Genomic DNA, 26,246 nt, shown 5'->3' on the forward strand with positions numbered 1-26,246 from the left:
TTTCCATATATAGTGCATGACCTCTGGTCAAAAGTAGTGCACTAAATAGGGAATAGGGTGCCATTTTGGATACATAGTTTATCAATGGGGAATGCAATGTAAATGAATTCATTGTTATTGGCGAGATAACAGATGGTGGTGAATGAAGGTATAAGGGGTGTGGTTCTGGCTATAGGGAGCGTCTTTGTGAGGTAGGAGTGATGATGTTCGTGTTTGCGCCTCGCAATCACTCTCTCTCTCTCTCTCGCTCTCTCTCTCTCTCTATCTCATCTTTGTTCGAGCTTGAGGTTCTTCTTATCACTCCCATACTCCACATCTGACAGTCGTTGTAGAAGAAGAAGCATCACATAGCTAATCTTTTTATCAACAACTGTGTACGATAATTTGTGAACGCAAAGTTAACACAGCATTGGGATTTAATCTAAGGAATCTTCAAAGACAACATCATAAGGGAGTCGGGTATGACTCGGAGGCTATAAAACAAAGTCATAATGTTATTATTTTCCCATGTGAATAATAAAATCTACATTTGACAGTCAGGGATGGTTATTAGCTTTTGCTTGTGAAAAAGCATTTTGGATAAAGGCGTATTAAGAAGATTACAACACTAATCTATCTCACAACATAATGAAGGAGCTGTCTTAATACAAGCCTTTCGGATCTTATGTATTTGAGTACTGCTGGTTGGACAGCAGTGTATTTAACTCTCCGATACAGAATCACATGGGAAAATAATGCCTGTAAATTGCCACAAACTTCCATCCATGTAATTACGTTATTGAACATTTCCATGTGAAGGCAGCCTCCGCCATAATGTGAAATTAATGTATTTCTGAGATGCAAACGAGACACAAAAGATAATGTTCTGCAATGAAATGACCCGTTTGATTGTGTTTTCTGCTGTGATTCAATTCACCTTGTGAAAACAGATGCCGATGTGCCACATCTTCCTTAATTGTTTCGGTGCAATGTGTTTTTTTTATAGCACAATTCATAAAACACATTATATCACAATTATAAGCAACACTAGTGCATTTCTATTTTTGTATGAGGAACTTTCCTACCATGACAGACAGCAGCTTAGAGCTGAATTCTGAAAGAGCACCAAGTACGTACTCGCTCATTCCTCACACAGTCAAGTAGTATGATACCTCCAAAACAGGATGGCTTCCATTGGAATAGAAACAGGAAGAAAGACAGGTGTTTTATTGAAGTACCCCCCCCCCCCCATGCAGGAGAAGGTCTCAGGCTATGGCCAGGTGACCTGTGAGTGACTGTTCTGAAAAGTCCCTTCTTAAGGACAAAAATCACAACACAACATTAACATTGCTATCTGCTGCTGCACAGCAGCAGTAAATCCAGTCTTTCTATCAGGCTATTGTTCCATCTATGGTATCATAGCCTTAACAAAAGCTCCCACTATAAAAGAGGCATGGACAAAAAAAAGTGGTAAACAAAACAAAAACATGAAGAGCTTTCTTCTGTGGAATACAATAGGACTATAACATCCAATCCGTCGATCGTCGCCATCCTCCACATAAAACCCCAACAGCTTTCACGGCGAGATATCAAGCCGCTTTAAATGAGATCTGTCTGTGTTTTGTGTGGTTTCTCAATTTCACAGACCCAGGCCTCTGTGTTTTCTTATGAAATGGACAGACACTAGAAGACTGTCTGTTTAGAGTCACTTGTGTGTGTTTACACGTCGTGCCTGACAGGGAACAGAGGACAAACACATCCCTGGAGGTTCACAGCGCTGCTCCTCCACTTCTCCGTCAGCCAGGGTCACCATGAAAGACAGGAAAGGACTTGTACGGCGACGTCGTCATAACCTGGCCTGGGATCAATTCAAATCAAATCAAATGGCCATTATGATCACAGGAGGTAAATGACAAAAGGCGTTTTCCATGCTTCAGAAAATGTCACTGTTGGAAACTGGAAGCATTGGATATATTCAAATGGGGGGTTTTGCCTAAGGTCTGATTTTCACTCTGGAGCAGGGCTGTGTTGTTAGGGAAGCAGAGCTATGATTTGCCTGCTGTCTCTGTGCAGGTGAACAGAGTCTACTAATGATACTGATTTGCCTAAATAGGTACACTCCCAAGACAGGTGGGTTTAGGCAACACAACTCCATTGTTGAGGCCAGAATGCCCTCTGATTATTATCATATCATAATCGCCATTAACAACCAATAAAATCACATGAAATTAGGCCTATAGCTGATATTCAGCCAGGTTCAATAGATGTTTTGTAGCTGTTTACCTTGCATCAGGATCATAAAGGCCTACTAATAATGATGATGACAATAATGGATTGCACATATATAGAAAATGTTTGACTCTCAAAACGCTTCACATTGTGTGGGGTTGCTCACCCCATCCATCATTTATGTGAGTTTCTGAAATATCCTGCGTTTTCCCAGAATCAACCACATTTCCAAGTCCCTGGAATAAAACCGACCTCTCACAACTGGGGAGTTATGAAACAATAACCTCAACGCCAGGCTGCTGTACATTCAACAAGAATATTTATCATCTGTTTTCTCCTTCTCATCCCATCGCCCACACTGTCCTATAATGACACACCCTCGGGCTCCTAGTACCAACATAAGCCAACTATATAAAAAGGCAACAGTAAGCATGTCACCCACCACGAATGATGCAGTACCCCCCTTGGGCCAATCAGTGTAATTTTGTAAATTACAGATCTCTATGGCAAGACGCATCATTCACCCAAGTTTTGTCAAAATCAGGCTAGTGATGTCTGAGATATTGTGTGGGTTAGCTAGACTCATATCCCTGAGCATGTGGGCCAAATTTCATCACTGTGTGTCAAACAGCTCAAGAGATATAAACATGTGGCTGTTATTGCGCCACCATGTGGTCGATGTTGAGGCTTGACAGTGTTTGCAACATGTGTACACATTTTGTTACACACACCCACGTGAATGTTTATTGGCCAATAGCAGCCATCTTGTTTTAGGTACTAGTCTGGAAAGTATTCAGCTGAGAGAGCTTTGTCCATAGTTTCGTGCAGATCGGTCATTCGGTGCCAGAGAAGTAGCGTTTTAAGTGTTTTTCACAAACTTCAAAATGGCGGAAAATCCATCATGGCGGACCTTATGGGTCCCTGAGGCAAATTTGTTCCTTGTGAGAAGAGAGACCGATGTACCGAATTATGACTTTAGGTCAAACAGGTTGAGGGGCATGACCTTTCAAAGTTATAATATTCAATCTCTTGTTATAGCGATACCATCTTGCCAAACAGTGTAATTTTGTAAATGCTGGATCTCTATGGCGAGATGCATCATTCACCCAGGTTTCGTCAAAATCGGGCCAGTGCTGTCTGAGATATTATGTGTGACTATCGCATGAATGTACTAATGCACTAACAGACGGAGACAGATCCACAGTCCCCTTCACGCTTTCATTGTGGGGGACAATAATATCACTGTAAAATTAATACCATAATGCAACAGCAGGTCTGAAGGCAGGGTGAAGTACCCTGTACAGTACAAGACACAGGACCTTGGTGAAAACATGTGGGTCAGCCAATTCATGTTGGAATGCAGCCCTGTCCAGCATTCTGTTTTGCTCTGAGGGAGTGAGGAGTTTTGCATGGCTATTATTTTCCTGAGAGGGCAAGTGGAGATTTATCTATGTTCGGGTTTAGAGGTAAGAGCAATGACCCGCCTCGGACAGAGAGAGGGTGGGGGGCACAAGGAGCAATGGGATGTTCAGGTGAGGAAAGGAAGCCCTATGATTGGTGGGCTGGGTTTTCCAGGTGGGTGTGGCCAGGTAGATGGAGCAGGTAGAAGAGCAGCAGCAAGGTCAGTTCAGCTCCACACCACACTGACTGATCATCATGCAGAGGAAGAGCAGCTTCACTGGGCTCCTTGTCACTGCTCTGTGTGCAGTGGCCTCTGGGCTGACCAGCAAAAAGTACTACCATGTGGATAAAATACTGACTTGGCACGATGCTCAACAGTACTGCCGAGAGCACTACACTGACCTGGCATTCATCAGCAACCAGGAAGAGGCAGAGCTGGTCTTTAACATTAAAGAAACGACCAAGGTGATGTGGATTGGTCTGTACAGAGATAACAATGACCCAATTGGGTGGAAGTGGTCAGGAGGGGAGGACTCAGAGTTCAGGCTTTGGGGAAAAAAAGAACCAAACAAAGGTGAATCTGAGACCTGCGCCAATGTGCTTGATAATGTATGGATTGACACATCATGCAATAATAAACACACTTTTCTCTGCTATGGAGGGGAGCGTGAGCTGATCCTGGTTCAGGAGAATAAGACGTGGTTGGAGGCTCTGAAGCACTGCAGGGATCACCACGCAGACCTCCCCAGCCTACTCTCTGAGACCGAGCAGCTCCAGGCCCAGAGCAAGATGAAGGGGGCCCAGACGGACCACGTGTGGACGGGCCTGCGCTTCCATGCCGGCTACTGGCTGTGGGTGAACGGGGATGCTCTGGAGTACCAGGCCGGGTTAGGGACCGGGGGAAAGCTGCCCCAGTGCCCAGGCAGTTACCACTGTGGGACCCTGACCAAAGAAGAAGAGTACTGGGGAATTAGGGACTGTGAGGAGATGATGAACTTCCTCTGCTATAGAAAGTGATTTGACTCCATCGGCCAACTGTCTTATCCGTATGCCTCCAAGTCAATTTTGCCAGGTTTTGAAGGTTGAGGAGCACATTTTATTGCCGTGTGTACAAAGTGTATCTATTACTTATTTACTGTGTGATAAATATACTGAATGTGTATATTCATAAATGAATCGAACTTTCTTTTACTATCAGAAAATACATACAAATATTTATAAAGAAAAAAAGCTCCAATGATTTCTGTTTGTTCATGCTTCATATTGTAGACTGAATATTATTGTCTTACAGAAAATACAGTAGACTTTGCTTATGCTGGCTTTTTACGAGGCTGGCAACACTACATTAGAGTTTACTTGATAACTGATAACTGTAACTTGATAACTGTGGCCAGAGTTTTCATACATGCAATATGTCATCGGTGTGGGAGATGTGCTATTCCGCTTCACGTAAGGGAACATGTTTTCCCTATCTTCTATAGCAGGGATGGGCAACTTTGGTCGGGGTGGGGTCCACAAAAAAACGGAACTCATCATGTTTGCAGTTTTTAATATGATAACTGATGATCAATGGGCCCCACCCCGGGCGGTAATTGGACCATGCATAATACAAGTTTAGATAGCTGGCCGCTAGACTCATTTACCAATCTCATTTGTTTTAGCTGACATGGGCTAATTGAGTGACTACTGATGCATAACCAATTTTTGAAATTGCACATTGTGTATTCTATTATTCTAACTCTCAACAGTAAGTTAAGACCCCGACTGAGTTCCAAAAAAAGTATTATTATTTTTAAAAAGTATTGGTCTGCGGGCTTACAAAAGTGGGGTCCAGTTGGCCATCCCTGTTCTATAGCATGCACCAGCTGAGACACGGGTAAACAGAACCGGCAGGGCTGGTCACCTGCTGTCACCCTTCCTTTCCTACGTCTCATCCTCCGTCTCGCTCCGGGGCCTACCCGCTCTGCATGGTAGCAGCCTAATCAGCATTCACTCAGGGGAGCACCTGCTGCTGCTGAGGTGGATGCTCCACCGTTATTGGATCGCTAATCTGTTCCTGGGAGGCCTTTCAGACAGGCGAACGCTGGAGGAAACGGTAATAAGCCATCTACAGGGGCCATAATGATCAACTTTGAGCACGGCAAGGCGTGAGAATACAACGGCGGCCCAGACACGTTTGGGTTTGTGAGGAAAAAAGAAAAGACAGTCGGTTGGTTGTCGGTTGCTTGCCAGCTAGGCCCGGCACCATCCGGAAGCTCAGAGTTATTGCTTTTATTTGAAGGCTGCTCCGGCTTTCACCCCCAATAAATCACAGCACTCAATATTGTCGCTGGGAGATGGTGGAGGAACCTGACCTGCAAACCATCTGGTTTCTGTGTCTCACAGACTACTATGCCAATCTTCTGGAACATTGAGTGCTTGCTCAATGGTGATGAATATACTGTAGCCTAGCTACCAGTGGAGAAAAATGTATTTCTCAAATTTGGTTTCACTTTACTGTACCGAGGCTGCTCTGTACAAACCTCCAACTGTGACTCAAAGTGATTAATTCTTGCAGTGAAAATATTTCTCATTATTTTCCTACAATGCACCTACAAATGACTTATGACTCTTGGAGACCCATTACATTTCCACGTCCAATATTAATTAGAAACCACAAAGGACGATGCCCTTAGACTGTAATATTTCTCAATTCGGTAACACTTTACTTGACACACAGCGTCATAACACGTTATGACACGGTCATAATCATGTCATATTACGTCCTAACAGCTGACATAACTTGTCATAACCTGTCATAAAATGGTCATAACGCTGTCATGACACATATATTTACATCTGTTGTGACATATATTGCGTTATTTTATGGCTGGTGATGACACCTACAAAAGAGTGTCAAAACCCAATTATATTCAAATGTGTTTTTTTTTCCCTGCCGAGAAGTTTCCTTTTGTTTTAAAGCTTGTTTCTTAAATCCCTTGTTGTTGTTGTTGGAATTAATTATTTACAGTCATGTTTTTTCCCCATCATATTTTAAATAACTTGTAGAAAATACACTTTATGACACTGTCATAAAGCATCATGACCATCCTGTGTCACTTTACTTGGACTAAGAAAATACACTTTATGACAATGTCAAGAAGCATTATGACCGTCTTAATCATATAAGCCAGATAGGCCTATCATGTACATGCCCTCATGTCAGTCATCAGTCAAAAAGAGAGAGGCTTGTCCTGCTCCTGAAATCTGCTCCTGCATTCATCCCAGTAATCAGCAACAGAGCATTGGGGTAGGTGTATGTCTCACATAAATGTGTGCGCAATTACAATGATAATTTAATATGGTCAATTTCAGAAAATGTTATATAACTTAAACATACTGTTGACAGGTAAATTATGGTGTAATGAAATGTTTTTCCTTGGGTGGTAGGTTTTGTGGGTTTTGACAGTCTTATGTAAGCGTCATAACCAGCCATTTAATGACGCAATATATGTCACAACTTGTCTAACCATATGTGTCATGACAGTGTTATGACCATATTATGAAAGGTTATGACACATTATGTCTGCTGTTATGACATATTATGACATGGTTATGACCGTGTCATAAAGTGTTATGACGCTGGGTGTCAAGTAAAATGTTACCCTCAATTCCTTTCTATTTTGCTAGCCAGGCAATGAGTTACTTTGTCTCACTAAACCTCATCAACAGTAATGGTGTATAATGAAAAGAAGATGCCCCAAAAGTAATAACAATTCTAGGAGAGAGTTCATAGAGAAAGATACAATCAAACATCTAAGTGTTGAGCACAAAGCAAAAAACGAAATGTCGGATAATAAAGCAGATAGCTGTCATAAAACAGATTCTGCTTGGCCTAATGGCTGTAAGTTTGGCTTTTAAACAGCAGAACCCATTGGTTCTGTGGTGATAAGAATCACAGTGTGCCTGCCACATCTTTGATTCAGAGCTGTGATCAACACTGCAGAGCAGACATGGGCTGTAATGTACTGGTGGTGTGTTTACCGGCTCTCAGTTGATGTTTCGCTGAGAAGAGTGATGCATGCATCCTTGACGGTGTCTTTTTTACGAGACAAAATGATGGCGTGGAGCCTCCGTTCTTTTGATCTCTCTCCAACCGCTGACAGTCTTTAATGCCCCAAACTGAAATGCCCAATAAATGAATAGCGGATATTCATAACACTTTTTCCATTTGGGCTGACATCCACTACTCTGTTGGCAGAGTACGGAGTCAATAATGGATCATTCATTATCGTTGAACAATGGTGAAGAGTAGCGCAGTGGAAAAATGTCCAAGAGGAACAGATGGTGAATTAAAGTTGAGATATGTTGCATGATGGTGGATGGAACACTGTCAAAAGTTACAGGTTTGGGATACGGATATACTGCTACTCTCAGAACTAGCAATTTAAGCAGGAGGCTAAGTACAGTACGACAAGAGAGAAATAACAATTGACAGAAACAATGAATGACCATGAGTAGGGCTGTTGCGTTGGCCGTATTACCACCACACTGTTTAGTCACGGCAATTAGGCTTCTCCAAGCTCTGATGCTGCTGCTGGTCATTAGTAAACTTGCTAGCTGGTACTCAGTACTCTATTGTCCCTCTAATCACTCTGACATCAATGCAAATGTAATCGAAAATCTAATCAAACACTTCATGAGAGCCCATGAGCTCATGTTGCGCAACATTTCTATAGGCATGAAAATTAACCACAGGAAAAGTGTCCTCCATCAGCTATTTAAGAGAATAGATGACATGTATTCTTTCCCGCTGACCTTATTTCGAGACAGGTGCACGATAATTGTCAATTCTAAATCAAAACAAATTTCATACATTTATTATTTAGTATATGTAAAGACAAGATTAAATCAAGAATAGTCTGATGGGTGACAATGTTAGCCTATCACTTGTGAATTATATATTATCACTTGTGAATGAAGCCCAGCATAAGAAACTAGCTTTTTTTTGCACCTTTTTCAAATCGTAGTAGCACACCTAATGTAGCCTAGCCCACAGGCCTATATGTTTCGATAAGGTTTGTATCACAACTAAAGCGGCCAAATAACTTCTTAAAATTAAGCACATTAATCGCTTTACAAGGGGTTTAGAGCCTAACTGGCAGTTTCACGTTTGGGGAAGATCATTTTCACCATAAAAATGCACCTGTAATAAAATCATTACATGCATCATTGTAACTGCGGTCACTTGTGATCAGTGGTGGAAAAAGTACCCAACAGTCATCCTTGAGTAAAAGTAAAGATACCTTAATAGAAAATGACTCAAGTAAAAGTAAAAGTCACCCAGTAAAATTCTACTTGAGTAAAAGTCTAAAAGTATTTGGTTTAAAAAATACTTCTATCTAAAGTAAATGTATAAATCATTTAAAATTCCTTATATTAAGTAAACCAGATGAGACCACTTTCTGGCGACCATCGTGGAGACAGTCCAGCATCACGAGGACAGTCTCTCCAGACTTGGCAGAGCCATGGACAGCGTGCTGGCAACCATCCTGCATTTGGAGGGGAATGTGCAGTCCCTCCAGTCTCTAGGACCGGTTCCGGCACAAGGCCCCACACCACCACTACCTGCCTCGATCCTATCTGAGCCGGTCCACGGAATACCCGTCCCTCCTGGAGCGCTTTGAAGGCGCGCCAGCGAGATGCAAGGAATTCCTTCTGCAATGCTACCTGTACTTCGCTCGCCAAACTGAGACTGTCTCCGGGAGAGACAGGGTTGCCACCGTCATCTCAGCACTGACCGGACGGGCCCTGGACTGTGGTGCTGCGGTCTGGGAAATGGTCGGACCCGAGGTTGAGTCCTATGAGCGCTTCCTATCAACTCTGTGTTTGATCATTCTGTGGAGGGCCGAGAGGGGGGTGAGCGCCTACTCCGACTACGCCAGGGATCTAGGACTGCCTCAGAGTTCGCCCGTGAGTTCCGGACCATCGCAGCCTCCACCCGGATGGAACGAGTGGTCACCGGGAAATATTGGCGGTCAAGAAGGCTCTGAGGGCGTGGAGGAACTGGCTAGAGAGGTCTAAACACCCTTTCCTGGTGTGGACGGACTACCACAACCTGGGCAGTGAAGAGGGCAGCGAAGAGGCTAAACCCGAGATTGGCCAGGTGGGCTCTATTCTTCACCAGGTTCCAATTCCCGCTTCGTATAGGCCAGGCTCGAAGAACGTGAAGGCAGACGCCCTGTCTTGCCTCTATCACGCAGAGAGGCAGGGAGAGGAGACCCCATCATCCCTCCGTCCCGTATCATCGCACCAGTGGTGTGGGATGTGGATGCCGACATACGGCAGGTCCTGCACATGCACAGTGCCCGGAGAATCGCACGGGTGTGTGGGACCGCCTCCTTACCTGGGCGCACATGGCGCCTGTGTCGGGTCATCCTGGGATAAGCTGTACCATTGCCTGCCTGACTGAGAAGTACTGGTGGCCCACCTTGGCTAGGGACACCCGGGTTTACGTCTCTTCCTGCTCCGTCTGTGCCCAGTAAAAGACAGCCAGACACCTCCCTTATGGAAAGCTCCTTCCCTTGCCGGTTTCACAATGACCCTGGTCTCACCTCTCGATGGACTTTGTCACTGACCTTCCCCCCTCCCAGGGGAACACCACTGTTCTCGTCGTTGTGGACTGGTTTTCCAAAGCTTGTCACCTCCTTCCTCTGCCTGGGCTCCCGTTGGCCATGCAAACCGCGGAGGCTCTTTTTATGCATGTCTTCCGGCACTACGGGATCCCAGAAGACATTGTGTCAGACCGTGGCCCCCAGTTCACCTCACACGTATGGAAAGCGTTCATGGAATGCCTGGGGGTCAGGGTCAATCTCACCTCTAGGTACCATCCTCAAGCTAATGGGTAGGTGGAGAGGGTCAATCAGGAAGTGGGAAGGTTCCTGAGGTGTTACTGTCAGGACCGGCAGGGGAGGGGGTGGATTTTCTAGATTGGGCTGAGTACTCGCAGCATTCCCTCCGCCACTCCTCCACTAACCTCACTCCTTTCCAGTGCGTGTTGGGATATTAGCCGGCCCTGGCACCTTGGCATCCGAGCCAGACCGAGGCCCCTGTGGTGGACGAGTGGTTTCCTCGCGCTGACAAGACCTGGACCGCACACTAGTCTCCAGCGGGCCGTGCGTCGGCACAAGGAGCAGGCCGACTGCCACCGCAGTGAGGTGCTTGTTTTCTGTCAAGGCGACCGGGTCTGGCTCTCCACCCGGAACCTGCCCCTCCGCCTGCCCTGCTGGAAGCTGAGCCCGCGGATTGTGGGGACATTTAAAGTCCTGAGGAGGGTTAATGAGGTAAGGTACCACTTGCAACTCCCTGCTGATTACCGCATTAACCAGACTTTTCATGTGTCTTTCCTCAGGCCAGTGGTGCCTGGTCCCCTCGTTGAGGCTGGACCCAGTGACGCCCCGCCTCCTCCTCGGGACATCGAGGGAGGTCCGGCATACTCAGTCCATGAAGTCCTGGATTTGAGGCGTCGGGCAGGACGTCTCCAGTATCTCATCAAATGGGAGGGGTACGGCACAGAGGAGCGGTCCTGGGATCCTGCGGTGGACATCCTGGACGATTCGCAGACCAGGGATTTTCACCGTTGGCGCCCTGACTGACGCGCACCGCGTCCCTGTGGTCGCCCCCGAGACCGGTGTCATCCCGCTACTAGTGCAGCGCGTCAGGGGGGAGGGGGTACTATCACAGATCCCCCCGGTACTGCTGCTCATTCCGTTCACCAGCTCCGGAGGTCTGCGTCACCGGCCTTCTAGACATCACTGAATTGGATTCATTACCACCAACCCCGGAATGTCTTGTCTCATTACACAAACCTGGTTCCCATTCCCCCTGATTAGTATGTGTATATATGTGCCCTCTGTTCCCCATTGTCCTTGGCAATTATTGTCCCTATGTCCGTTGGTCTTGTGAGTACCTGTGCTCCGTTGTATCGGCTTTCGTGCTACGTGTTATTGTGCACTATTACGGGTCTCGTCCCTTGTATTATTTAGAGGTTTACACCTCGCTCTTTTGTTTGGGTTACATCCCTGTGTTATATATATACACACGTGTTTGTTTTGGGCTTCGTCCCCGTCGTTTTCATGACGTCCTTTATTTTGGGTGGAGAAATAAATAAAAATATTACGTATTCTTGCGCCTGTCTCCAATCATTAAACAGTGTGACAGTAGTACTTTAAAGTATTTTACTTAAGTACTTTACACTACTGCTGTTGATAGTGGTGTTTTCTCGCTAATGGAAAATGTGCGCTTATAGCCTACTGCCATGTGCGCATTGCTGCACTTATAATGTCAAAAAATAGCCTAATAGTTTATCAACATTTAAGCTAAACGTTTTGATCCATTGCGTCAGCCGCATTGAGTAAAAAACGTTGTTTTTTTTATGCTAGTGGTTCTATTAATTTGGGATCTATCGCACCCCACAACTGTCCCAGACTATGTTTGGAACATTTATTTATTGTACAGAATAGAACAGGTCGACTTTTGTACTATGGGGGATAGTAGATTGACATTTATTTTTATTTTATTTCACCTTTATTTAACCAGGTAGGTAAGTTGAGAACAAGTTCTCATTTACAATTGCGACCTGACATAGGCTAATGCTTTTGCTGTTCGTTAGGCCTAATCATCTTATTGGCTGAAGAAAAGTAAATGTGGAAAGTTCTTCCAATATCTTCAATATGCACCTTGGAATTGGATAAGAACACGCGCAGTTGCATCTCGATGTGTCTGGCTTCACTTGTAGACTATGAGAAAGACACGATCACGTGTATTCTTCATACTATAAAATAATATAAAATAACGCCACGGAATTCTAAACAAATCTTGTCTGCTAAATGAACTAGTGTAGCCCACAGCCATTTGGCATAGCCACACCAGTGGCTTGTAGGCTATATGTGGAAGCCTGGAGATGCTAAATTTGTTTATGGTAATTAACAGTCAATTACCGTGAGACCGACAGTTATTTGCTTGACAATCACCGGCTGACTAAATTTTGTGACCGCCACAGCCTTAATCATGAGCTCATCTTAATTTAGCTGGAAGGGTCAGGAGACATGAGAAATATACATTTTAACTTAGTAGATCAAGACTGATGATAACTATCAACCACATTAAGAAGAGATTGATTATTTGGACACACATCGGTAGATGCTTGGGAATATGTAAGGAAAAAATATTCCAGATGGCACAATTTATCTCGATTTTTTTTTTTACTTATACTTTGCTAAGGCGAGGTGATAAGCACAGTGAACAGAAGTATATTTTCCTATAAGCCAATATAAAGAGATTAATGTGCATCTGAAGTCTAAGCTTGGTTTATTGTCCATCGTGTGGAGTTATCAGATCACTCATCATAATCACTCCATCCCTTCCCAATTTTCTGGGTCGCTGGCAGATGCTCCTAAGCACAATGAGATTAAATCAGTATTGTATGAAGATCAAGGAGTTTGCTTTCAAAGATTTAATCAAAAGGAGGCTCATCACATATTTCAGTTTCGGAAAGACTCAATGGCTTTATGTGCTGATGTACAGTGGTGGAAAAAGTACCCAATTGTCATACTTGAGTAAAAGTAGATGTAATTGCAAAAATATACTTAAGTATCAAAAGTAGAAGTAAATGTATAAATAATTTCAAATTACTTCTATTTGGCAATCCAAACGGCGCAATTTTCTTGCATTTTTATTTTATTTACGGACAGTCAAGGGCACACTCCAACACTCCAACATAATTTACAAATGAAGCATGTGTGTTTAGTGAATCTGCCAGATCAGAGCCAGTAGGGATGACCAGGGATGTTCTCTTGATAAGTGTGTGAATTGGGCGATTTCCTGTCCTGTTTAGAATTCATAATTTTGTACTTTTGGGTGTCACGGAAAAACATACATTATTTCTTTAGGAATGTAGAGGAGTAAAAGTAATAGTTGTCAAAAATATAAATAGTAAAGTACAGATACCCCAAAAAAACAACTTAAGTAGGACTTTCAAGTATTTTTGCTTAAGTACTTTACACCACTCCTGATGTATAAACTGGTCCTGGGTCAGTTGACAGCAAGGTGAAAGGTGCACAGGACAAAGTGAGAAAGGAAAGGGGGATACCTAGTCAGTTAAACAACTGAATGCATTCAACTGAAATGTGTCTTCCACATTTAACCCAACCCCTCTGAATCAGAGAGGTGCGGAAGGCTGCCTTAATGAACATCCACGTCTTCAGAAGGGGCCAAGGGAGCATAATATGTGTCACGGAAGCAATCCTTGTTGCATTGAACAGATTCAATTGAATTCCTGCTTTCATAAGGTAATTGATAGCATCTGATATACATCTGAAAAAATTGCTGGAGCATTACCGACTTGTGGTAATCACGATGTATAATATGTATACTCAAGACATAATCCAGTATCTTCCTTTGTGTGAGTTCATCCCATCCAATGCCCTGTGTATATTAAATATGAACATCATCCAGAAACTGTAATCAACTGCATCATGAAATATGCATGGGCGCAACAAATGAGAGATGATATTGTGTGCAACACATCACAATGCCCGTATCATGAAGCAATAACATTTTGTGTAACCTGCAAAAGGAAAATAAGGACCGAAGAAGACAGATGTTCTGCTAAGAAATGGCTAAATCCAAATATCTGGATTATAGTTGAAGTACAAGTCAGGTCGTATTTACTATTTTGACCACAACAGATGATGTTCTTTAAAACCTTGTTAAACTACAAAATGCAATACATTCAACATCCATGTTCAAATCCATGTTCAAATGCCTACAGTACTGGGGGTCTCATCAAAAATAAACTGTGAAAACGGTGACCTCTATCTGTACAGTAGCATCACATGATTAAACAAAAACAAACAACTACAAATTTGTAGCGGGGTGCGTAATTGGCGGCAGAGAAGTCAGGCGCAGGAGAGCAGAACTGGGTAATAACCAGAGATTTATTAAGCAAAACCAACAGCATCCAGAACAACAAGATAAATAGGCACAAAAAATAACCCGTCGTACGCTCACGGGGAACGTGCACAAGCACTACAATAAACACTGCCACACAAAGACATGGGGGGAACAGAGGGTTAAATACACAACAAGTAATTGAGGGAATTGGAACCAGGTGTGAGGAAAAACAAGACAAAACACGTGGAAAATGAAAAGTGGAACGATGAAGGCTAGAAGACCGGCGACGCCGACCGCCGAGCACCGACCGCCGAGCGCCGCCCAAACAAGGAGAGGACCTGAAGTCGTGACAAAATTAAAGAACAATAATGTAAGTAGTGCACACAATTGATTCCCCTCAGGAGGGATAACAGAGCATTCCTTCATCCTTAAGTCATAGATTTTCTTTCCACAATTCCCAGAGGACAGTAAATACACGCAATTTGGCTCTATACTACAGCATTTTGGATTTGAGATCAAATATTTCATATGAGGTCACAGTACAGAATGTCACCTTTTATGTAAGAGTATTTTCACTTGATGACAAAAAAAAATCATAAGCATTTAGACAAATTCACTTAAATGTAAGTGTATTCAAGTATGCAAAATGTTAGTATTTGGTCCCATATTCCTAGCCCGCAATGACTACATTAAGCTTGTGATTCTACAAACTTGTTGGATGCATCTGCAGTTTTTTGGGGGGTTTGTGTTTCAGATTATGCTTTGCCCAATAGGAACTGAATGGTGCATAATGTCATGTTGAAGTCATTTTTTATTGTAAATAAGAATAGAAGATGTTTCTGAACACTTCTACATTAACGTGTATGCTACCATGAATATGGATAATCATGAATAATGATGAGTGAGAAAGTTACAAAAGAACAAAGATTATACACCCCCCCCCCAAAAAAAATGCTAACTTCCCCTGTTTATTGGTAATGGAGAGAGGTTGGATCAGGGCCGGGCTACTGCATTTGAGGCCTCGGGGCACCGGCCTCCAGCAAATTTCCTGCAATTCTACACATTTTCCTAACATATACAACCTGCCCTCCAGGAGGCACACATTACTTGGTTAGGGGCCCCCTGGAAATCGGGGGCCACAGGGCACGTGCCCTGCATGCCCGTTCGGTAATCCAGCCCTGGGTATGATCTCAAATCCAAAATGCTTGGATATAGAGCTAAATGTACACATTTTAACTTCACCTTGGGGAATTTATATCCTTGGTAAAATGAACTACTTGGAAAATAGTCAAAATGAGGCAAGCCAGTACCATGCTGTAAATATATCTACAGGACAGAGTGGTACCAAAAGAAGACATTTTTGGGTCAAAATTGTAGCTGGGGAGTCTGACTCCCTCCCTGAATATGCTCCAGGAAAAGCAGTGCATTACTTTGCTCATTGGCTTTCTTCCAGTCATTTCATCTCACCTAGCTAACTACGGTAAACAGAGAAAAAAGAGGGGGAGGTGATACCCCTTCCCATTACACAACAGTAGCTAAGATGGGGAGAAGTCTGTCCATAATAAAGCCCTTCTCTGCCTTCTTAACAACACTATCAACAAGGCAGGTCCTACAGGTCCTAGTTTTGTTGAACCTGAACTTCTGTTAAGTCGTGTGGTCAGGTGCCACAAAGAGGGACTTAAGAAATGTACAATTGGTTCAGAACAGGGCAGTACGGCTGGCCCTTAAATGTACACAGGGAGCTAACATTAATGATATGCATGTCAATTTCTCATGGCTCAAAGTGGAAGAGATATTGACTTCATCACTACTTGTTTTTGTAAGAAGCGTTGACAAGCTGAATGCACGAGCTGTCTGTTTAAACTACTAGTACACAGCTCATGCATACCCATGCATACCCCACAAGACATGCCACCAGAGGTCTCTTTACAATCCTCAAGTCTAGAACAGACTACATGGAACTCTATTCCACATCAGGTAACTGATGCAAGCAGTAGAATCAGATTTTTTTTTTTTAAAACACCTTATGGAACAGCGGGACTGTGAAGAGATACACACACAGGTACACACTAGAGGTCGACCGATTAATCGGCATGGCCGATTAATTAGGGCCGATTTCAAGTTTTCATAACAATCGGTAATCTGCATTTTTTTTGTCGCCGATTATGGCTGATTACATTGCGCTCCACGAGGAGACTGCGTGGCAGGCTGACCACCTGTTATGCGAGTGCAGCAAGGAGCCAAGGTAAGTTGCTAGCTAGCATTAAACTTATCTTATAAAAAAACAATCAATCTTAACATAATCACTAGTTAACTACACATGGTTGATGATATTACTAGTTTAACTAGCTTGTCCTGTGTTGCAAATAATCAATGCGGTGCCTGTTAATTTATCATGGAATCACAGCCTACTTTGTCAAACTCGTGATGATTTAACAAGAGCATTCGTGAAAAAAGCACTGCCGTTGCACCAATGTACTTAACCATGAACATCAATGCCTATATATTTTTAAACCTGCATATTTAGTCAAAAGAAATGTATGTTAGCAGGCAATATTAACTAGGGAAATTGTGTCACTTCTCTTGGGTTCTGTGCAAACAGAGTCAGGGTATATGCAGCAGTTTGGGCCGCCTGGCTTGTTGCGAACTGTGTGAAGACCATTTCTTCCTAACAAAGACCATAATTAATTTGCCTGAATTTTACATGATTATGACATTATATTGAGGGTTGTGCAACATAACAGCAATGTTTAGACTTATGGATGCCACCCGTTCGATAAAATACGGAACGGTTCCAGTATTTCACTGAAAAAATAAACGTTTTGTTTTCGAAATTATAGTTTCCGGATTTGACCATATTGATGACTAAATGCCCGTATTTCTGTGTGTTTATTATAATTAAGTCTATGATTTGATATTTGATAGAGCAGTCTGACTGAGCGGTGGTAAGCAGCAGCAGGCTCGTATGCATTCATTCAAATAGCACTTTCCTGCGTTTACCATCAGCTCTTCGCAATGCTTGCTTCACAGCGCTGTTTATGACTTCAAGCCTATCAACTCCCAAGATTAGGCTTATAGTGCCTATAAGAACATCCAATAGTCAAAGGTATATGAAATACAAATGGTATAAAGAGAAATAGTCCGATAATTCCTATAATAACTACAACCTAAAACTTCTTAACTGGGAATATTGAAGACTCATGTTAAAAGGAACCACCAACTTTCATATGTTCTCATGTTCTGAGCAAGGAACTTAAACGTTAGCTTTTTTACATGGCACATATTGCACTTTTACTTTCTTCTCCAACACTTTGTTTTTGCATTATTTCAACCAAATTGAACATGTTTCCTTGTTTATTTGAGACTAAATAGATTTTTATTTATGTATTATATTAAGTAAAAATAAAAGTGTTAATTCAGTATTGTTGTAATTGTCATTATTACAAATATATATATATATATATATATATATATATATATATATATATATATATATATATATATATATATATATATATATATATATTTAAAAAATCGGCCAATTAATCGGTACGGGGTTTTTGGTACTCCAATAATCGGTATCGGTATTGGCATTGAAAAATCATAATCGGTCAACCTCTAGTACACACACACGTATACGCACACAAAAGCTAGCACTCTACACACACGTACCTTGAAATAATGTTGTATGGTGGTATTATACATTTTGTATTGTAGATATGTAATAATGTTATATGATGTACTGTTTTATCTTTTATTTTATGTGTGATGTAAGTGCCTTAATGTGTTGGGACCCCAGGAAGAGTAGCTGCTGCCTTGGCAGGAACTAATGGGGATCCACAATAAACCCCAGGAAGAGTAGCTGCTGCCTTGGCAGGAACTAATGGGGATCCATAATAAACCCCAGGAAGAGTAGCTGCTGCCTTGGCAGGAACTAATGGGGATCCATAATAAACCCTGGTAAGAGTAGCTGCTGCCTTGGCAGGAACTAATGGGGATCCACAATAAACCCCAGGAAGAGTAGCTGCTGCCTTGGCAGGAACTAATGGGGATCCATAATAAACCCTGGTAAGAGTAGCTGCTGCCTTGGCAGGAACTAATGGGGATCCATAATAAACCCCAGGAAGAGTAGCTGCTGCCTTGGCAGGAACTAATGCGGATCCATAATAAAGCCCGGTAAGAGTAGCTGCTGCCTTGGCAGGAACTAATGGGGATCCATAATAAACCCCAGGAAGAGTAGCTGCTGCCTTGGCAGGAACTAATGGGGATCCATAATAAACCCTGGTAAGAGTAGCTGCTGCCTTGGCAGGAACTAATGGGGATCCATAATAAACCCTGGTAAGAGTAGCTGCTGCCTTGGCAGGAACTAATGGGGATCCATAATAAACCCCGGGAAGAGTAGCTGCTGCCTTGGCAGGAACTAATGGGGATCCATAATAAATACGAATACCTCTCGCTTTCTTTCTCACAGAAGACGAGTCTAGTGGAGCGAATGAGATGAGTCAATGTGTGTGTTTCTTTTTAAGTGATCTTCAATTTTTTGGTTCATTTCAAAGTCAGTTAAAGCCTTTAAAGAGCACCTCTGATTCATAGAGTGTTTAAATCCCCTAGTACTAGTAGGTCATGTGACCATCGGGGATAAGCCAGGGATCAGACAGTTCTATATTAAACCAGCCTCCCTTCAAAATCAATTTGAGAGGCATAATTCTGAGCGGAAGGCAAATGTCAAATTGACATGCAGATCTCAGAGGGAAACTGAAACATGCGTGGTCTGTATCTAATTACTGTTTGCAATAAAAATACTGTTAGGTCTACTCCATCCTATATACTCTATAAACAATCAGAATAGTGCATCAGCGGAGGCCGCTGAGGGGAGGACGGCTCATAATAATGGCTGGAACGGAGCGAATGGAATGGCATCAAACACATAGAAACTATGCGTTTGATGTTGTTGATACCTTTCCACTTATTCCGCTCCAGCCATTGCCACTTGCCCGTCCTCACCAATAAAGGTGCCACCAACCTCCTGTGTAGTGCATAGCCTATTGGAGTGAACAAATTAGTATTCAAATGGAACATTGTAGTCCACTGAGCTGTAATATTGTTTTGTTCACAGACTCACAGCGTGGAAACAGACTAGAATTGACAATGCGAACAAGGTTACCTTGTCATATCTAAATGTAGTATGTCCTTCCAACAAGCCATAATCCTTCAATGTGACATCTGGGGGCTATAGTGGTCTGTACATGGCTTCAGATATGCAAAGTAACATGTATGGACCAAGCCTCCTCTTCCTCATCCTCCCTTTCTCTCAGTCTCTCGACCTCTAACCCAGGCCCATCATGAGTTTGGAGCCGTGCTGTGTTCTAGGAGGATAAAAAAAACAATTAAGAGCTAAAATGGTTCTAATGGCGCGCTGAGCCTGACCCCCCTTCTAAATGGCACAGGACCAGAGACATAATGTATGTGGTTTGGGTGGGACATAACAGCTTCTACATAATGGAAATATAGGAGCAGATTCAACAACTACTATTGTTGGAAAAAGGGCACTTGCCAAAGTTTAACACAAGGAGACAGCGAGGGGACTGCTCGTCCCCCTGAAGCACCTCTCTTGTATGACTACTGCAGCGCAAATCCAATCATCCACTTGACCAGGGGAGCTGGGAGCCGTCCGCCTCCAGTGGCCAGGTTGGCAAACCAACAAAGGCCCTTCAGCAGAACCAAATTATACCCGAGAAATTATACTCTCAGAGCTTGGAGCTCTTCCCTTCCCACAGCCAACAGTGGTGTGGTGGCCTATGCTCTGTAGGCTGCTCATGTACTGTAGATCCACACACCAACACTGCAGAGCACGGACCAGAGTCGGTGTTGTCCCAGCTTGGTGGCGGCAGGGCTGCAGAAAACAAAGTGGGCTACGGCTGTTGATGCTGCTGATGTGGGGGAATCGTGCTGCATTTGCCTCCTCTTTATCTCTTGTCCCAGATTGGCTGCCGAACACAGTGATACCAGCTCTACGAGCTCCAAGGACGTGTTAAAGGGAAACCTTTGTCCTAAAGGTCCTCACATACTGTCTAAAGCACTTAAAGGAAGACTGCGACTGCAAGTTTACAGTTTAGATCCCCCACATAATCAGCCATTGGATTTTCTTGGGAAAGATAATGGACTGAGTTTATGTAGCTGCGTTCATTAGACATCGCATTGCTCACAATTCTTCAGATGGCGGTAGCTCACCTCATCAACCTGGGATGTGTTTGTGGTTTTGGCGTGACAGCCGCTTGGGTCCGCTCCGACACGTTCACATCACATCACACGCTATTCAATTGTTTTGCAGAAAATGAATGTGGACGTCTGCCATTAGAATGCTTACGGAGGATAACAACGCTGTGTTTGAAATACAGGGCCATTTGCCATTCTTGTAAACAAATATGGTGGACAATGCTTGTGTCTATAGCTTGGCTTTGCTTAAATCACTGATTAAACAACCATTCACATACTGTACAACACAATCAAATTTGACTCTGTACCTTCCTAATCACTGGCGTTGCATGCCCTTTGGTGTACAGACAGTGTTGTGGTCCTTTGTGGCTCAGTTGGTAGAGCATGGGGCATGTAACGCCAGGGTTGTGGGTTTGATTCCCACGGGGGACCAGTACGAAATTGTATGCACTCAGTCGCTCTGGATAAGAGCATCTGCTAAATGTCAACATGTGTCTAGCCAGCCTATTTTATGCATGTGTCAAATCAAATAAAACATTAAAATAGTGTCACTGTGGTTGACTGACTGTGTGCTGCTGTCACATTTGGGCCTTGGAAAGCACAAGCAGGACGGGAGCCATGTGTGACTGTCATAGCTAAAGGGATTATCTAGTGATCCAAAAAACTCTGGATGGCAATGACAAAGATGATCAAGGCCGAGCATTGAGTGAGATGGATGAAATGTACAGTTGCATTTGTTAGTGACTCTGTATAGAGGAGGACAGCACAGGTCAAATCACATCAGCATGAAAACATTGGAGATGCTAGGAGAATGAAAATCACTAATGGAAATGTGAGGAATTGTATTATAGCTGTACTGTGGTTCATATTAAGACTATACTACACAAGACTAGTGCCTTTTATGCATGGTATACCAACACAATTGACATTACCAGCAGAAATACATAGAGTATTTTGGTAAAACAAGTGAACTATTGCTTTAGGCAGAATATAGTCCCACAAAAACATGGTCACAAAAATAATATATAGCCAACCGACTACAGCTACAGTCTTAGAAAAAAAGGTGCATCTAGAACCTAAAAGGGCTCTCCAGCTGTACTCATAGGAGAACACTTTGAAGAACCCTTTTTGGTTCCAGGTAGAGCCCTATTGGTTTCCATGTAGAACCCTTTCCCAAAAGAGTTCTACCTGGAACCAAAAAGGGTTCTACTTGGAACCAAAAAGGGTTCTCCTATGGAGACAGGAATATAATAGTAAAATATATGACACTCTAAGTCATAATAATTCATATGTAAGGGGTAAACTGTATTTATTATAAACAGAGGAGGACACTTTACAGGGAGAGTTTATGTCACGTTCTGACCAGTAAAAGGGGTTATTTGTTATTGTAGTTTGGTCAGGACGTGGCAGGGGGTGTTTGTTTTATGTGGTTTGGGGTTTGTTGGGTTATGCTATTATGTAAGAGGGGTGTTTGTTCAGAGTGTTTCGGGGTTTGTTGGGCTATGTTCTATGTTAATATATTTCTATGTTTATCTAGTATGTCTAGTTCTATGTTTAGTTTTTGGGGTTGACCTTCAATTGGAAGCAGCTGCTCCTAGTTGCTTCTAAATGAAGGTCCTATTTAAGAGGTGTTTTTCTGTGGGATTTTGTGGGTAGTTGTCTCCTGTTTAGTGTCTGAGCACCTGATAGGACTGTTAGTGTCGTTCGTTTGTTTTGTATACGCGATTTGTTTGTTTTTCCTTCTTCACATTAAAAAGAAGATGAGTATACACGTTCCCGCTGCGTTTTGGTCTGATCAGTACGACACCCGTAACAGTTTATGCTCCTGCTAGGCCCCTTACTAAACCAACCTGCCATATAGCAGGCTTTTAAAAGGCCTTCAACTAAAACAATCCCAAATACTGACCCAGTATACACACATCCACAAGGTGTTAATAAAATGGCAGCTGTTTCAAGCTGACTCTGTTTGGACAAAAGAAGATTGGCATTTGACAAGCTCAGGCTTGCTAGACTTGAAAGACAGAAATATTCCCCTGAGAAAAAAAAAACGAAAAGTTTACCGGCGACACAGATTTTCCTTTTAAATTGATCTGATAAGAAAAGAAAAAAACACCGCTGAAGTGCACATGACCTGGGAACAACGTAATATGCTATTTTGCAATCCACATTTCTATCGCTCTCTTATCGATGCCATCCATCGTCACATGGTGTTTATCTCCTGAATTAACTATTAACCTTGTAGATTCTTATAAATAGCATTCCACCACAGCACACAAATGTAATTAAGAATATGTAGCTCTTGGATATTTTATTATCCCTGTGGGTAAAAGAGCATTCAATATTCCATTCCATTAAAACTGTGGCAGTACACTGTTGCATTGTTATAAAGTGTATATTTCAAAGGATCAATTTCTCAAGTCAAATACATCCTTGATGTAGACCTACATGTTCCCTACACGAACGGAACAACGCATAAAATGAATCTTAAGCAAGTACCCAGTGGAGAGAAGGGCCATAAACACGCAATCAAATGCCCCTCAGAGAGTTAATACACTGGTGCTTCTCTCCACCAGTGTCAATGGGACATGGCTTACGGTAAAAGATAAGTAGCTATTTAAAGATAAGAGGGTTTGTGATATGACCTGGATCGGTACACGTTCAATATTGCAATACATTTGACGGGAATCAGTGCTTCTAAAAAAATGCACAGGATGTTTCCTAAGGCAAATCGTTGCTTCCCGTCGACCACCGCTGTTGACGTTAAGGGAATGTGCATCGAAGGCTTTTAGTGGGTTCCTATTACACTTGACCAATGCATGGCCTGCTGTCAGCACACGGCTACTTACTGTATTGACTTACTATCGATCTATATCTAAGGTAATGCAAACGTGAACATAGACGCTGTAGGGTACAGCCAGGAGAAATAAAACGCTTTCGCTTTGATTATGGCCCATGATAGCTATTGAAGGAACCGTAATCTTTCAATGCAGTACAGAAGAATAGGCCATTGTGATAAGTATGATATTATTGAGATCAGTCAATATGACAGTGTTTAGATGGATCAAACCAATTCAGCATCTCATTCCCTTGTACATATAAAGACCCCTCCTCTCTCCTCTCTTCCACAACCTACATTGTTCTCCACAATTAAAGCTTCCATCTGTCCAAGACAACTATGTTGATATGTAATTGTTTCATTGAGATTCAACTGCTGCATTTCTTGTCAAATGAGATAAAAGGGGCACTGAGGATGTTTGAAATTAAATGGGACATTTTTTTTTCACCCGTAAAATATCAGTTACTGGTAGGATGCCAGAACGCAGGTTTAAATGAGGGAATTTTGGCAGGACCGGGGGAATTAGCGACCAGGCACTGTAAGGTCGAGAGACAGAGAGAGGCTGCGCTTACACAAGACGGACTATGCTTCTTGCTACAGCATTACTCTCTGACAAGCAAGTGTGCGAAAAGTATTAATGTAGCAACTTCAAACAGCAGTGTAATTCCAAAAGAGGATCAGTCGCACAGTGAAAAAGCCTGTGAGATCTATGGCGTTTCCTCCCACAAAGGCTCTGTCATAATAAATCTCTGCCAATGGATTTCCCGAGGTTTAGACACACTGTTCATAGAATGACAAGACGCTGCAGCTTAAACGGTCACTATGCCTTATTGGCTACAATCAACAGTTCTAAAAACGGAGGAGGTTCAGTCTTGGTTTGATTTACTCTGTCATGCTCGTGTATACTACACCTAAATGGTAAACAGTGGTGTTACTCTAGTCCTGGACAGTAAACAAATCAACGACCTACTGTTGGGTATGTAACATTTGTTGTCCTCGTGCAGTTATTGGCGTTGTATGTGCAAGGTCATTGTAGTAGAACAAGTGCGTTGAACCTACTTACTGCAAACAGATGCCTCTATCAACACTGCTCGTCCTCTCCTCCCCTATGATATATATAATTAAAGGCTTTTTCAAGTATAGCAATTACATGTTCATCTCACTAGTGAAGTGTGGTGTGGCTGGTGCACCATCATGTCAAAAAACAGATGCTATCACCAAAACGTAATATGAAAATCAATACGTAAAAAGTGAATATACTGTAGCCTATGCAAAGTCGATATTAAGAAACCATTCATAATTCACATGTTTATGATTTGAATATGATGAATCCTTGCCTCCCTAGGCGTATAGGTTCTCACTTGATGAGGGAGATTCTGAGTAAAATATACTGTTAGTGTAGCCTATGTGTGGTATTTAAAACAGTAGTTGTATATTAATGTATGTCCCTATGCTGAACGCCCTGTAGTATTTGGACGACATACAGTAAGTGCTAGTGGACTTGTTCCAGAGGCATGTGCTCAGTATGATAGCCTATATCAACAAACAACAATATGACATGAAGTTCAAAATGAGATAAACATGTAGGCTAGCCTTGCGCAATTCACTTCAAGCGCAGCAATAAAAGGGTTTCAACTCATAGCTATTTGGATCGCTTTGCATCAAAGCCGTAGGTTACATCAAATCTACGGACAATCCTGGACCACAAAACATCGCAGCATCACTGCTAATGTGAGACGCAGTCTTCAATAACAGAACATTCCTTTGGAGTCCCGGACGGTCCATCAGAGGGAAAAGCCAATAGGACAACAGCAAACAACGGACGATGCATTTCTAAACACAAAGAAGCAGCGACCGAATGGTTTGCACTGTCACTATAAAACGATTATAATCTAACCACAAAGTAGTGGCATGCAGGAAATAAAAAGACTGAATGACGACGAAAGCTTGTACCAAGTGTTCAGTAAACTGTTGCGGGCTGTCGCCACTGGACAAACACAAATAGCAGCAATAGGATTCAGTTTACAAAGCATTTGAACCTACCGGTCTAGTTGTCTACATCCCACCAAGACAAGAGGTGCTGAAACTGTGTGGGTCCTGCATCTGATCTCACCGCAAGAAAGGAGTGGGGGAGACATGATAGTGACTGTATGCGGTACTGCAGCTGACAAGAGAGCTGTCCAATCAGGATTATTTGCGAAATGAAGAGTAGCCAATCAATCTGTCTGGAAGTGAGGATTTTACTTTCTTTAGCAAGGTTGACTGACATTGCTACTGAACACATTTGCAATGCATGACTATGGCTTCAAGGAATTGCACTGCAAAAGCTGAGAAGTAAGCTAATGTGGATTTTTGTAGAGTTTGCATGGATATGATGCTACTCATAACAGACAATTGGAATTAGACAATTTTAGGCTAAATTAACTCATGACTCGACTTCACAGTGTGACCATTTTGCTAAACTGCTATGTTAGGGTGACAGAGCCCTAAAGTGCCCTCAGAAAGTATTCACAAGCCTTAACTTTTTCCACATTTTGTTGTGTTACAGCCTGAATTTAAAATTGATATACCATAATGTCAAAAGTGTAATTTTGTTTGTAGAAACGTTTTGCAATCAATAAAAAATGTAAAGCTGAAATGTTAGTCAAGTATT

The 26,246-nt window shown here is 42.6% G+C and overlaps 1 protein-coding gene across 4 annotated transcripts in view; it reads right to left on the reverse strand.

Annotated features, from left to right (window-relative positions):
* The window catches only part of LOC115179856 (beta-1,3-galactosyltransferase 1-like), a 122,725-nt gene extending 97,026 nt beyond the window's left edge, over positions 1-25,699 (reverse strand). For all 4 annotated transcript variants that reach the window (XR_003873006.1, XM_029741711.1, XM_029741710.1 and 1 more), the window contains exon 1: positions 25,637-25,699. The gene's annotated coding sequence lies outside the window, so the exon portion shown is untranslated. The remainder of the gene's footprint in view (positions 1-25,636) is intronic.
* Positions 25,700-26,246: the final 547 nt, after the last annotated feature.

Source organism: Salmo trutta, chromosome 39, assembly GCF_901001165.1.
Source record: "Salmo trutta chromosome 39, fSalTru1.1, whole genome shotgun sequence".
NCBI classification, from domain to species: Eukaryota; Metazoa; Chordata; class Actinopteri; order Salmoniformes; family Salmonidae; genus Salmo; species Salmo trutta.